The 12305-nt window shown below is 56.1% G+C and overlaps 1 protein-coding gene and 1 pseudogene across 2 annotated transcripts in view; one reads left to right on the forward strand and one right to left on the reverse strand.

The window, feature by feature from the left end:
• LOC307067921 (RAD52 motif-containing protein 1-like) overlaps positions 1–12305 on the reverse strand; it is a gene marked incomplete at both ends in the record, with an annotated part of 408529 nt that overhangs the window by 57660 nt on the left and 338564 nt on the right. The gene's annotated exons all lie outside the window — the stretch shown is intronic.
• On the forward strand, positions 4028–6978 carry LOC307068251 (forkhead box protein J1-like; annotated as a pseudogene). The gene is made up of 2 exons: positions 4028–4525; positions 6211–6978. The product of its transcript is annotated as a forkhead box protein J1-like (transcript).

Here is a 12305-nt window from a genome sequence, read left to right on the forward strand (position 1 = left end):
GCTAATCAATGAATTTGGTAAAGTAGCAGGATACAAAATTAATGCACAGAAATCTCTGGCATTCCTGTACACTAATGATGAAGAATCTGAAAGTGAAATCAAGAAAACACTCCCATTTACCATTGCAACAAAAAGAATAAAATACCTAGGAATAAACCTACCTAAGGAGACAAAAGACCTGTATGCAGAAAATTATAAGACACTGATGAAAGAAATTAAAGATGATACAAATAGATGGAGGGATATACCATGCTCCTGGATTGGAAGAATCAATATTGTGAAAATGACTCTACTACCCAAAGCAATCTACAGGTTCAATGCAATCCCTATCAAACTACCACTGGCATTTTTCACAGAACTAGAACAAAAAATTTCACACTTTGTTTGGAAAAACAAAAGACCCCGAATAGCCAAAGCAATCTTGAGAACGAAAAACGGAGCTGGAGGAATCAGGCTCCCTGACTTCAGACTACACTACAAATCTACAGTAATCAAGACAGTGTTTTACTGCCACAAAAACAGAAAGATAGATCAATGGAACAGGATAGAAGGCCCAGAGATAAACCGACACACATACGGTCAACTTATCTTTGATAAAGGAGGCAGGAATGTACAGTGGAGAAAGGACAGCCTCTTCAATAAGTGGTGCTGGGAAAACTGGACAGGGACATGTAAAAGTATGACATTAGATAATTTCCTAACACCATACAAAAAATAAGCTCAAAATGGATTAAAGACCTAAATGTAAGGCCAGAAACTATCAAACTCTTAGAGGAAAACATAGGCAGAACACTCTATGACATAAATCACAGCAAGATCCTTTTGGACCCACCTCCTAGAGAAATGGAAATAAAAACAAAGATAAACAAATGGGACCTAATGAAACTTCAAAGCTTTTGCACAGCAAAGGAAACCATAAACAAGACCAAAAGACAACCCTCAGAATGGGAGAAAATATTTGCAAATGAAGCAACTGACAAAGGATTAATCTCCAAAATTTAAAAACAGCTCATGCAGCTCAATAGCAAAAAAACAAACAACCCAATCCAAAAATGGGCAGAAGACTTAAATAGGCATTTCTCCAAAGAAGATATACAGACTGCCAACAAACACATGAAAGAATGCTCAACATCATTAATCATTAGAGAAATGCAAATCAAAACTACAATGAGATATCATCTCACACCAGTCAGAATGGCCATCATCAAGAAATCTAGAAACAATAAATGCTGGAGAGGGTGTGGAGAAAAGGGAACACTCTTGCACTGCTGGTGGGAATGTGAATTGGTACAGCCACTATGGAGAACAGTATGGAGGTTCTTTAAAAGACTAAAAATAGAACTACCATATGACTCAGCAATCCCACTACTAGGCATATACCCTGAGAAAACCATAATTCAGAAAGAGACATGTACCAAAATGTTCATTGCAGCTCTATTCACAATGGCCCGGAGATGGAAGCAACCTAAGTGTCCATCATCGGATGAATGGATAAAGAAGATGTGGCACATATATACAATGGAATATTACTCAGCCATAAAAAGAAACGAAACTGAGCTATTTGTAATGAGGTGGATAGACCTAGAGTCTGTCATACAGAGTGAAGTAAGTCAGAAAGACAAAGCCAAATACCGTATGCTAACACATATATATGGAATTTAAAAAAATGTCATGAAGAACCTAGGGGTAAAACAGGAATAAAGACACAGACCTACTTGAGAATGGACTTGAGGATATGGGGAGGGGGAAGGGTAAGCTGTGACAAAGCGAAAGAGAGGCATGGACATATATACACTACCAAACGTAAGGTAGATAGATAGTGGGAAGCAGCCCAGAGCACAGGGAGATCAGCTCGGTGCTTTGTGACCGCCTGGAGGGGTGGGATGGGGAGGGTGGGAGGGAGGGAGATGCATGAGGGAAGGGATGTGGGAACAGATGTATATGTATGACTGATTCACTTTGTTATAAAGCAGAAACTAATAAAAAAAGAAAAATAAAAGAAAAATAAAAATAAAAACAATAAATACTTGGGAAGAAAAAAAAAATTTGACTCAAGACAAGCTGGACATGGAGGAGTGAGAGAGGGCAACGGGTAGAGGGAAAGACATGTTTCTGGGTGGGAGCTGCTGTACCATCCCCCGGGCACAGCTCCTGCGCAGAGGCCTTATAAGGAGCCCTCACCTGCACCCACCCCCTTCAACCAGAGAACTTCCAACTGCAGCTCCTCAGTACCTGAAGAGCAGGAAAGCTGGTGACTGGAGGGAGGCTGGGGGACGGGAGGAGGAAGGACCACAGTCCACCGTTAGTCCGTCACTTAAAGGCTGGTGAAATTAATGGGGCAAATGACCCCAGTAAAAGAATTTGGCAAGTCCACGGCTTTCCTGGGTTTCACCCACCGGCTCTGTTTCCTCGGCTATCTGGAAAGAAGGGAGAGCACTTCCGAAGAAGCCTCTGGAATGTCAGCTTCTGGGAATCTTGCTGAGGACGGGGCGGGGAGGGAGCGCTTACCGGGAAACACTGGATTATCGTAGCCGCCTTGAGGTGTCTGTGACCGGGGCTGCAGTTTCTGCGGACCTGAGCAGCAGGTGGCATCGGAGAGTCAGACCTGCTTGCGGGCACCAAGACGACACTCGGTCGGTAGACAGGGACAGGCCGCAGAAACGTGAGCAAGTGCCACTCACAGCCCAGAGGAGAGGAAAGGAAAGCCCCAAGCATGCACCCAGCCCTGGTCCCAGCGCCACGGGCTCCATCCCAGGAGCCGTCGCCACCTCTGAGCAGCCCAGATGGAAAGGGGGTGGGGCAGAGTACGGTTCCCGCGGCGAACTGCTCGCCGAGGGCCCCGGGGCCTCTGCGGGAGCGCCGAGCCGCGCGCCTCTCCGAGCCCTGCGCGGGGCCCTCGGGCGGGAATGCGCGGAGCCGGGACGCGGTGGCGGGTAGGGGGCTGGGTCGCGCGCGGGAGAGGGCGGCAGGAGGGAGATGGAAGAGAGTTACCGCGTGAGAGAGCCATTAAGAGCCCGCGGTCTCTTTGGAGATGCCCTGGCCAATGGCAGAAGCGGAAGCTGTTTATATGGGCGGGGCGTCGCCACGGCAGCAGGAGACGCCTTGCGAGCGGCTACTGAGTGCCAGTCCCCGGCCGCTGGCTTTCAGAGAGGCGCCGTCGGGCGTGAGTGGCGACGAGGATTGCTGGCTGGGCCCTCGAGCTGGGAGCAGAGAGCCGCGGTGAGGGTGGGCGGTGGCAGGAATTTCTTTGAGAACCTTCCTTTGGCCCGGGCTGCGCTCTGAGCCAGGTAAGGGACGGGGAGGGCTGCAGGCCTTGGGAAGGGAGGGCGTCAGTAGCAGCCCGCTCTCCTATCCGTCCCCGACGGAAGTGGTGGGCCCGGGGACTGACATCAGAGGCGTTTGGGGGACACTCACTTCCCGCCCCCTTATAACTCTCTGTATTGTTTCCTTCCTTCCCCTTGATCCCCATCCTAATATCCCTTTTCAAAGATCAGACGAACTCCCCGGCCCCCCGACCCGTCGTACTGCCCTCCTGGACTCTCTCGCCCCCTTTCCATTGGTTGTGGACGGAGAGAGGGGCGTTAATTCCCCGCTTTGAGGGAGAAAGGGGTGGCCTCGCATGCCCCTACACTATTCCCTCGTTTGGCTAATTAAGTCTCCTCTAAAAGATCAAAGAGGAAAAGAGCGAGGCGAACCCCGTGTGGGTCGGACCTCCGGGCACACCTTCTGTTTCCCAGACCTCGGCAGTAAAAGATCCTCCCCAGCTGCAGGAAGGATTTTAGTAAGAGGCTCCCCCCTCGCACACACTCTCCCCTCGGGGGTGGGGAAAGAGGGCTCAGTTCCCGCTCTGGTCCCCGCAGGCACCACATTCAGATTGGAGGAGGCTACCCCCGGATCGCGGGATGGAAGCCTGCTTCCGGGAGGCTGCGTAACTGAAGCCACGGGAAGCAGCGGGCCGGAGAGCTCGGCGGCCACCCTCGGCTCGGCTCGTGGATGTTGACAGCCCCCTCGGAGAGTGCCCGCAGATATGGTGGAGAGCTGGCTACGCATCTCGGGAGCAGGGGCAGCGGAGGAGGCCGGACCGGAAGGCGGCCTGGAGGAGTCCAACGCCCTGAATGACAGCCTTACCAGCCTGCAGTGGCTGCAGGAATTCTCCCTTCTCAACGCCAAGGTCCCCGCCCTGCCTTCGGGGGACACCGACCCCCATGGCTACCACGAGCTGTCAGGCTCGGCCGAGCCGGGGTCTCCCGTGGCGGCGGACCCCGCCTGCCTGGGGCAGCCGCACACGCCTGGCAAGCCCACGTACTCGTGCACGCCGCGGAGCGCCCCCTCGGGGCTGCAGGCCTCGCCTCCCGACGACGTGGACTACGCCACCAAACCGCACGTGAAGCCGCCCTACTCGTATGCCACGCTCATCTGCATGGCCATGCAGGCCAGCAAGGCCACCAAGATCACCCTGTCGGCCATCTACAAGTGGATCACGGACAACTTCTGCTACTTCCACCACGCTGATCCCACCTGGCAGGTAGGGGAGGCACTCCCTCCCTCCCTCCCCATGCCCGCACAGACTGGACTCACATCCCAGATCCGCAGGCCAAGTAGGCACGGTATGGCCAGGGCCCCGAGAGAGGAAGGCCGTCGAGGAAGGACCTCAAGGGAGCCCAGTGCTTAGACTGCTGCCCCTTTGACTTCAGAGACGGAGGAGGGAGGATGTTCAGAGGGCTGTAGGGGTGCCGACATAGAGGTTCAAGTGGAAAGAACTTGTCACTCATCCGGCAGGCTCAGCCCAAAGACCAGGGCTGAACTGTGCGTGGACACAGCCCCCCAGGGTAGGTTGATGGACTGAGGGACATATTTTTGTCCCAAGTCCTGGAATTCCTAGACACTACCCTCCTCAAGGTCAGTTTGTCAGGGCCTGACTGGAGGCAGAGCATCGTTCCTGCCAGGCTCTGCATCCTGCCTGCTTTCGGTTGGCTGGAGGGGGTGTGGGAGGGGAGAGGGGCGTGCTGCGGGGTGTGAAGGCCATCTGTGTCCCAGTGGAAGGGCTACGGGGCCTTCCGAAAGCTGCTGTGCCAGCCCCCACACCAAGCCCTCCCTAGTTTCCTGCCTACACTCCTCCCCGTCTTCTCATCAACCTCCCTGGGGGGACAATTACCTCAGCCACGTGCTTTCCACAGGGGCTCTTTCCTCCCACACTGGCTTCATGTTCCAAGTCTCCGGAACCTGGCACAGAGCAGCCAAGGGGCCCAGACCACCATGTAAACATCCCAGTCTTGCCAGGGGGCACTACTTACCTGCCGGCCCCACCCACCAGGCCCCAGACCCCTGTGCCCCAGCGTGGTTAGGACTGTGCACCCAGGCGTGAACAAGGCAGGATGGTGATTCAGGCTGGGCACACACTGCCCTGAGCATCTTCGACCATCAGGATCAGGGGCTACTAGGGGACAGAGACCCTGAGGATGCACAGATCCTTCCCTGTGGCACAGGTCACAGGATCACAGTTCCTGTGATCCCAGCTATTCCACGTTTGCTTGGGCCCTGACCCTGGGGCAGGTACCATTTGTAACCTTGGTGAGAAAGCAGAGACCCTCCACTACCCCCCACCCTACCCCAAGCCTGAGAGGCCCCAGGAATGAGCGCTATGCTCTTGGCTGGGTAATAATCAACTGAGGCCTCAGAGCCTGGGGTGGGAGGAGGGGGACATGGTGGGTAAAGGCCCAGGCCAGCAGCCGGCACTAGAAACAGGGAAAGTCATCAGATCCTCCCACACTTCATCCCCCCACCCCCACACACACACCCTCACACCCACTCACTCATTTCACGGAGAAGGCCAGGCAGGTCCAGGCAGAGGGAGATGGCCGTCCAGGCCCTGGGGGAGCCAAGGCCTTTGACCAGAGGCCGCAAGCGGCAGGGTAAGGGAGGGAGGGCAGGACAGGGTGGCACTGAGAGCCACCCTGAGACTCAGGGCTCGGATGACTGAGGAGGCAGATATCCTGGCAAAAGGGAACAAAAGCCCCCGACAGCACTCCCAGCTCCTGGTGCCCCATGGCTGGTGTCCCAGAGCCTCCCGGTCGGAGCAGCGTCTCTGTCTCCCCTGCCCGCATCGGAGAGAAGGTGGTGGTGGGACTGGCAGTGGCGCTAGGAAGCCCCATCACTGACCCCACCCACTCTCCCAGCTGTCTTCCTTCTCTCCTACCTCCCTGTGTCCAGAACTCCATCCGCCACAACCTGTCCCTGAACAAGGGCTTCATCAAGGTGCCTCGGGAGAAGGACGAGCCAGGCAAGGGGGGTTTCTGGCGCATCGACCCCCAGTACGCCGAGCGGCTGCTGAGTGGGGCCTTGAAGAAGCGGCGGCTGCCCCCAGTCCACATCCATCCGGCCTTTGCCCGCTAGGATGCGCCGGAGCCCAGCGACGCCCCATGGGCCGGGCCACTGACCGTGAGCACCGAGGCCCAGCAGCTGCTGCGGGAGTTCGAGGAGGCCACTGGGGAGGCGGGCTGGGGTGCAGGCGAGGGCAGGCTGGGGCGTAAGCGTCAACAGCCGCTGCCCAAGCAGGAGGCCAAGGTCCCGCGGCCCTCCAGCCCCCTGCTGCTGACCCAGCAGGAGAAGGGTGAGCTAGAACCCCTCAAGGGCAACTTTGACTGGGAGGCCATCTTGGATGCTGCCACGCTGGACGGGGAGCTGGGCACGCTGGAGACCTCAGAGCTGATCTGGCCGCTGAGCCCTGCCTCACACGGGGACGTGGACCTCACCATCCACGGCCAAGACATCGAGTGCCCTGTTATGTGGGGTCGTCCAGTGGAGCAGGCTACCGACAGCCTGGACTTTGATGAGACCTTCCTGGCCACATCCTTCCTGCAGCACCCCTGGGACGAGAGCACCCATAGCTCCCTGCCCCCCGAGCCCCTCTTTGAGGCCGGGGATGCCACACTGGCCTCTGACCTGCATGACTGGGTCAGCCTGTGCGCCTTCTTGTAAGAAGCCAGGCCCTGCCCCACCTCCAGACAGTACCGAAGTCTGGGCCCAGACTGCCCCCCTACCGCCAGTGCAGGCCCATGGACACCCTACTGCCCAGGCAGGGGCTGGGCCAGGTCACCCCACCAGGCCACACGGCCCCCAGCCCAGGCCATCCTCAGATTCTAGTCCAGCAGGCTGAGAACTGGGGACCAGGGCCAAAATTGCTGCCTCCGTTCCCCAGCCCCCCATACACACAGTGTTTCATTGATCCACTTCTTCGCTGCCCCGGAGACACGCTACGGGCCCTGCACTATGAGAGCTGTGGCTTGGAGTGGCCCTGGCCAAGCTGGAAACATCAGTACAGGGCCCGCCCCAGAACACCTTAGCTTCAAAGCTTCTCTCTCTCCTGCTCTCCTCCCCAGGTCTCTATCCAGAGAAAGTTCCAGGGTACAAGAAATACTCATTAGGTGACTGCAATTTCACAGCCAAGAGGCCTCTCCTGGCAGTCTGTGAGGAGGAGCTAGGTGGAGGGGGGAAGAGAGAGGAGACAGAAACGAGGCCGGGGTGCCGGGTGGAGCCAGGAGATTTTCTAAGGCCTCTGGGATCTTCTGGCTTCATCCCTAGAGATGGGGCAGAGGGTATGTGTCCCTAATCTTTGAGCCCAACTTGAGGCTGAGAGCAGCGGGGAGTTGGGGATCTTGGGGTTAGGGGCTGGGGCAGCCAAGCTGCAGGGGGAAAGGGGACAGACAGACTAATGTAGTCAGTGTAGCTATATCGGAGGCTTAACTGGGAGGGATGCAGTGCTTGCTAGAACCACTGGGACCAGGAAGGGGGGATGGCCCCGTGCCCTTGCTTGCACTCCTGCGGGGGAGTGTCTTGCTCCACCATAAACACCCTGGGCTGCATCCCACATCCACTCTCCTAACCCATCGGGCAATTTAACCTTTTTCATAGAAAGTTATTTACAATCAAAATATTTTTAAAAATAAAGTTTTAAAAAAATCTCAAAAGGGACCTGCTTGCAACTTTCTCTGGGGAAAAGCATGGGCCAGTTTTGGGGAGGCCACGGCCCAAGGGGGAATGGCTGGGAGGAAGATGGGGGGCACCAAAGGCCTGCAGAGTGTCCCCTGATGCACTCCTCATGATCTCTGGGTCCCCAGAGAGAAAGGGGCTGAGAGGCGGCCCTCGGGGGTCCCCTGCAGCCAGGGCCTCGGCACCTCTATATGTGCAATGGGGAGACTGTACCCACAGGCCCGAGGAGCAGGCGGCAAAGGAGGCACAGCCCCCTCCCTGGCCCTGGGGACTCACTCACAAAGGCCGTTCTTGCCCAGGGCTCAGCTCACGTTCCCCACCTCGCCCAAGTTGAGGGCCTGCCCAGACTCACCTGCGGTCCTCGCCTGGGCCTGTCTCCAGCTCCTCCCTCCCTTGGTCCCTTCCTGAAGGGACAGGGTGTGAGGTCAGAGGGCCCCAGACCCTGGGGCCCCACTTGCCACCCTGGGGTTCATTCATCCCGCCCAGGGCCTTCCCTCCAATGCAGGTGGGGGCTGAGGGAGGCCATCAGGGCAGACGGAAGACGGGGTCCCTAGACCCTACAGCTCCAGCCTGTGAGGAATCAACGTAGCAGAGTTCTGATGGGGAAACTGAGGCACAGCAAATATGTGACACTCAGCAGGCACCTTTCAACCCCCTCACCCCAGCTTTGCCTGGAACCCATCTCTCCCCCGAGCCCGCACCTGGCCCCGCCAGCACACCCTTGTGGTGCACAGCCCCTTCCCCCAGCACTCATGTGCACGTGCTCACACACACACACACACACACACACACACACACACACACAAACGGGCACTGTCCTAAACAATCCTGCCCAGCCTCCACAGTCCCCTTTCTCCCGAAGCCCGTTTCTTTCCTTGCACTCGAGGCTGGCTCCAGGACAACCTGGCATTCCCCCGCCAACTTGCTGCTTTCCCTTGCTAATTATTTCAAATATTTCAGAAGGGTGCGCACACTGCAGGGCCAGCCGGGTTGGGGCCTTACAGAGCTCAGGAGGCAGCCCATCCCCTTCCCACCACTTGCTGAGGAGGCTGCCCCAGCCTCCCTCTGAGACTCCCTTCACCCCCTAAGCAATGACTCCCTCCCTCTCCCCACCACCCTCCGGCATTCCTCCCCACGCTCCCCAGCACTGGGGGAACATGGGGGCTCCAGCCTCTCCACTGGTCCCCAGGCTCAGCCTCCAGCCCCCGCCAAAAGGGGTACACCCTGGATTGACAGGTGGGGCCGGTCACTGTCCCCCCTCCTCACCCTCTGCCTGGGCCCATGCTGGGGGAAGAGGGGCAAGGTCAGGGGCTGGCAGAACTGCCTGCCAGGTAAGGAAAGGCTGAAGAAGCTTCTGGCTGCCAGGAAGAATCACAAGGAGCTCCTGAAAATCCCTATGCTTGGGACTAGCGTCTCTGGGGCTGGGACCCAAACACTGGCACTTTTAAGGGTCCATGGATGCTGCCAACGAGCAGCCAAAGCTAAGAGGGGGCTCCGAAGCGGCCAGAACACAGGGCTTCACACACCCTTTCAGCAGGCAGCGTTTGGGGGTTGGCGGTGGAGGGGGCGGGAAGCGTGAGTGCATCCTGTCCCTCCTATTCATCCCTGCCCCAGCCCTTCGCTGGGTGGCTTTTTCAAAAAACGTTCAGTGACTCCGTATTTATTTAGAGATTCAATGTAATCCCAGTCAATATATATTTTGCGCCCTTAACAGTAAGTTGCAGACAGGCTGCCCCATTAGCACTAGATACTTTAGTGTGTGTTTCCTTAGAACAAGGACACGCCTCCATAATCCCAGTACCAACATCACAATCAGGAAATCAACACTGACCTGGTAATCCCATGTAACCGCAGACCCCCTTCACGTCTTGCAGATCACCCCAGTAATGCTCCTCTCCATTCCAGCATCCCAATCCAGGACCCCATGTTGCACTGAGTTGTCCTTTCTCTTTTGCCCTGTGTGGCTTTGAGCCCATGACTCAAGCTCTCTGGGCAGGTTTCGCATTTCCTTTGATCTCCACTTTTGAGGTGAGAAGCCCTTCAGCCACTTCACCCTCAGGTGTGGTACAGTCCCTTCCCAAAGCAAGAAGCCAGCTTTCTGTCTCCTCACTTTCCACCTCTTCCCTATCCTCCCTCCCCCATGTATCTCCAGCCAGGAAAGGGATGAGGGGCAATGTTCAAGAACTCAGTCTTTGGGGACCCTCCCCGTCTGCCCACGGGACAGGCCACCCCCAGCTCCAGTGACGGGAAGGCCCCCGGGATGGGATTCCATGCTGGCCTGAAGCAAATGCACCAAGCCTCCTGAAGAGCTGAGCTGAGGGCAGGAAACACTCTTCTCCCCGCCTCTGCCCCCCTCAACATACTGGGGACCCAGACTTGAAGAAGGAAGGTCATGTCCATGGTGCCCTCCCAGATCAGCACCGACACCGTCTCCTCCATGTCCGGCTCCTACATGGCCCCTGGCACGGAAGAGGACGGGGAGGCTCTCCCCTGCCCCCGGGCCACCAGCAGGACCCCCTCAGAAGAAGCAGAGGTAAGAGAGGAGCATGGGATCGCCCTCGCCGCTCTGCTCTGCTCTGTATTCGGGTCCCAAGGAGCTCAGTCCAGGGCCTGCCAGGGAGATCAGCAAAGCCCCTCAGTGCTCAGGAGGGGAGCCCTGGAAAACAGGGTACCGTGTCGTTGAATCCAAGACTCCCTCAGATGTGATCTTCCATGTGGCACCACTTCTGTCCTGAGGACTTGGTTTGCGTTTGCTGCCAGGCGAGCTGGGTAGGAGAGCCGGTGACATCTGCTCCTTGACTTTTGTCGCTCCTTTGCAGGTGACGCCAGCGGCGTCTCCAGACTGCAACTTTGTGGGCCTCGCCGCCACCGCCGAAGAGCAGGATGCAGAGGTAAGAGCAAGGTGGATGCTGGTGCCCCTTCCCGGTCAGAGGGACTGCCGGCACTGGCAGAGGATGCAAATAGGATGGGGGCTGTTCTGGAAGAAGCCTTCCAAGCTGCTGCACTTGCATCTGTTTGAGGCAGGGTGCAGGCAGAGGGACTGTCCGATTAGCAGAGGGCGCTGGTCTCAGCGTAATAGGCGTGGGGTGAGTTCCAGAGGGAAGTCTTCCAGGGCAGACCGTTGAGAGGGTGTTTGTCCTCCAATTCACTTAGTATTTACCTGGCACAGGCATCTCACATCTTCCTGGCACTGGGGGACACAAAGACCGAGTGACATGGCTTTTGCCTGCACACGCTCCCAATCCACCCATCCCACCCACCCCAGAGCTCCATCTGATGGAGGAATCAGAGTTATAACTCAGCGTGAGAAGTGCTCTGACGGAGATGTGGCCGAAGTACATGGAATGCCCAGCTTCCTGTGGGGACACTACAACTTTCTCTTGAGCCAGATATTCTCAAAGGAGTATCTGGATGGGGTTGGGGATCCTAAAGGTTTTCTGAAAATTTTATGATCTCACGGTTTGCTTTTTCATTTGACAACTTTTATTTCCACCTGAGAGAAACAGTGTGAGCTAAACTATTACCAAGGCTATTCCTGACAGTCCCAGGGTCCCACTGTAAGGTTCCTCAGACCTGGTCCCCCTGTAATATGTCTCAGACCTGGTTCCCATGGGCCGATCCTGCCTCGCCAAGCAAAATCTGCCTCTGGTGGGCCTCCCAGTCATCTCACACGGACAGGAAATGTATGCATACCATGAGGGTGATTAGTTCTGTCTTCTGACAATCAGTAGACTCATTTCACTGCTTTATGGACTCACAGTGCCTTCCTTCTGTCCTAGGGAAATGATGTTCTAGAAGAAGAGGACAGATCACCCACACAAGAAGATGGTAAAAGACCTGGTCTTTTGCTCCCTTTTATTATATTTCTTTCCCGGGTATTCTCTAAAGGGTAGAGAAAGGGGCACTGGTGTGACTTGGTGGCACTGCTCAAGGGTGTGGCTTTGGGGAAAGGTTGTCTTCTTGATGGAATATCAAAGCAAGCAGGGTATCTGAGGACCTCAGCAGCCTTCTTGGCTCTTTCTGAGCCTCTGAGCCAAGGCTGCAGTAGATACATGTAGTTCTCCATCTACGTTGAGTAGATCCTGAAGCTTCTTGGGCAACTGCCATCACCTTCCTTCCTGCTTCAGCTTCTCAGCTGAGTCTCACAGAATTGCTCTAGCAGCCCCAAAGTTCATCTGCAGCAAGAGAACAGCTTCCTCCCCTTGGGGGAACCGACTGTTAGGCAGTAGGTTTTCCTGCTTTAGTGAAGAAAATGGCTGATATTATAGTAGCAGAAGGATCACAGCCCTGGCGGCACAGCAAAGGTGAGGTTAAGG

This window comes from Hyperoodon ampullatus (assembly GCF_949752795.1).
Source record: "Hyperoodon ampullatus genome assembly, chromosome: 19".
NCBI classification, from domain to species: domain Eukaryota; kingdom Metazoa; phylum Chordata; class Mammalia; order Artiodactyla; family Ziphiidae; genus Hyperoodon; species Hyperoodon ampullatus.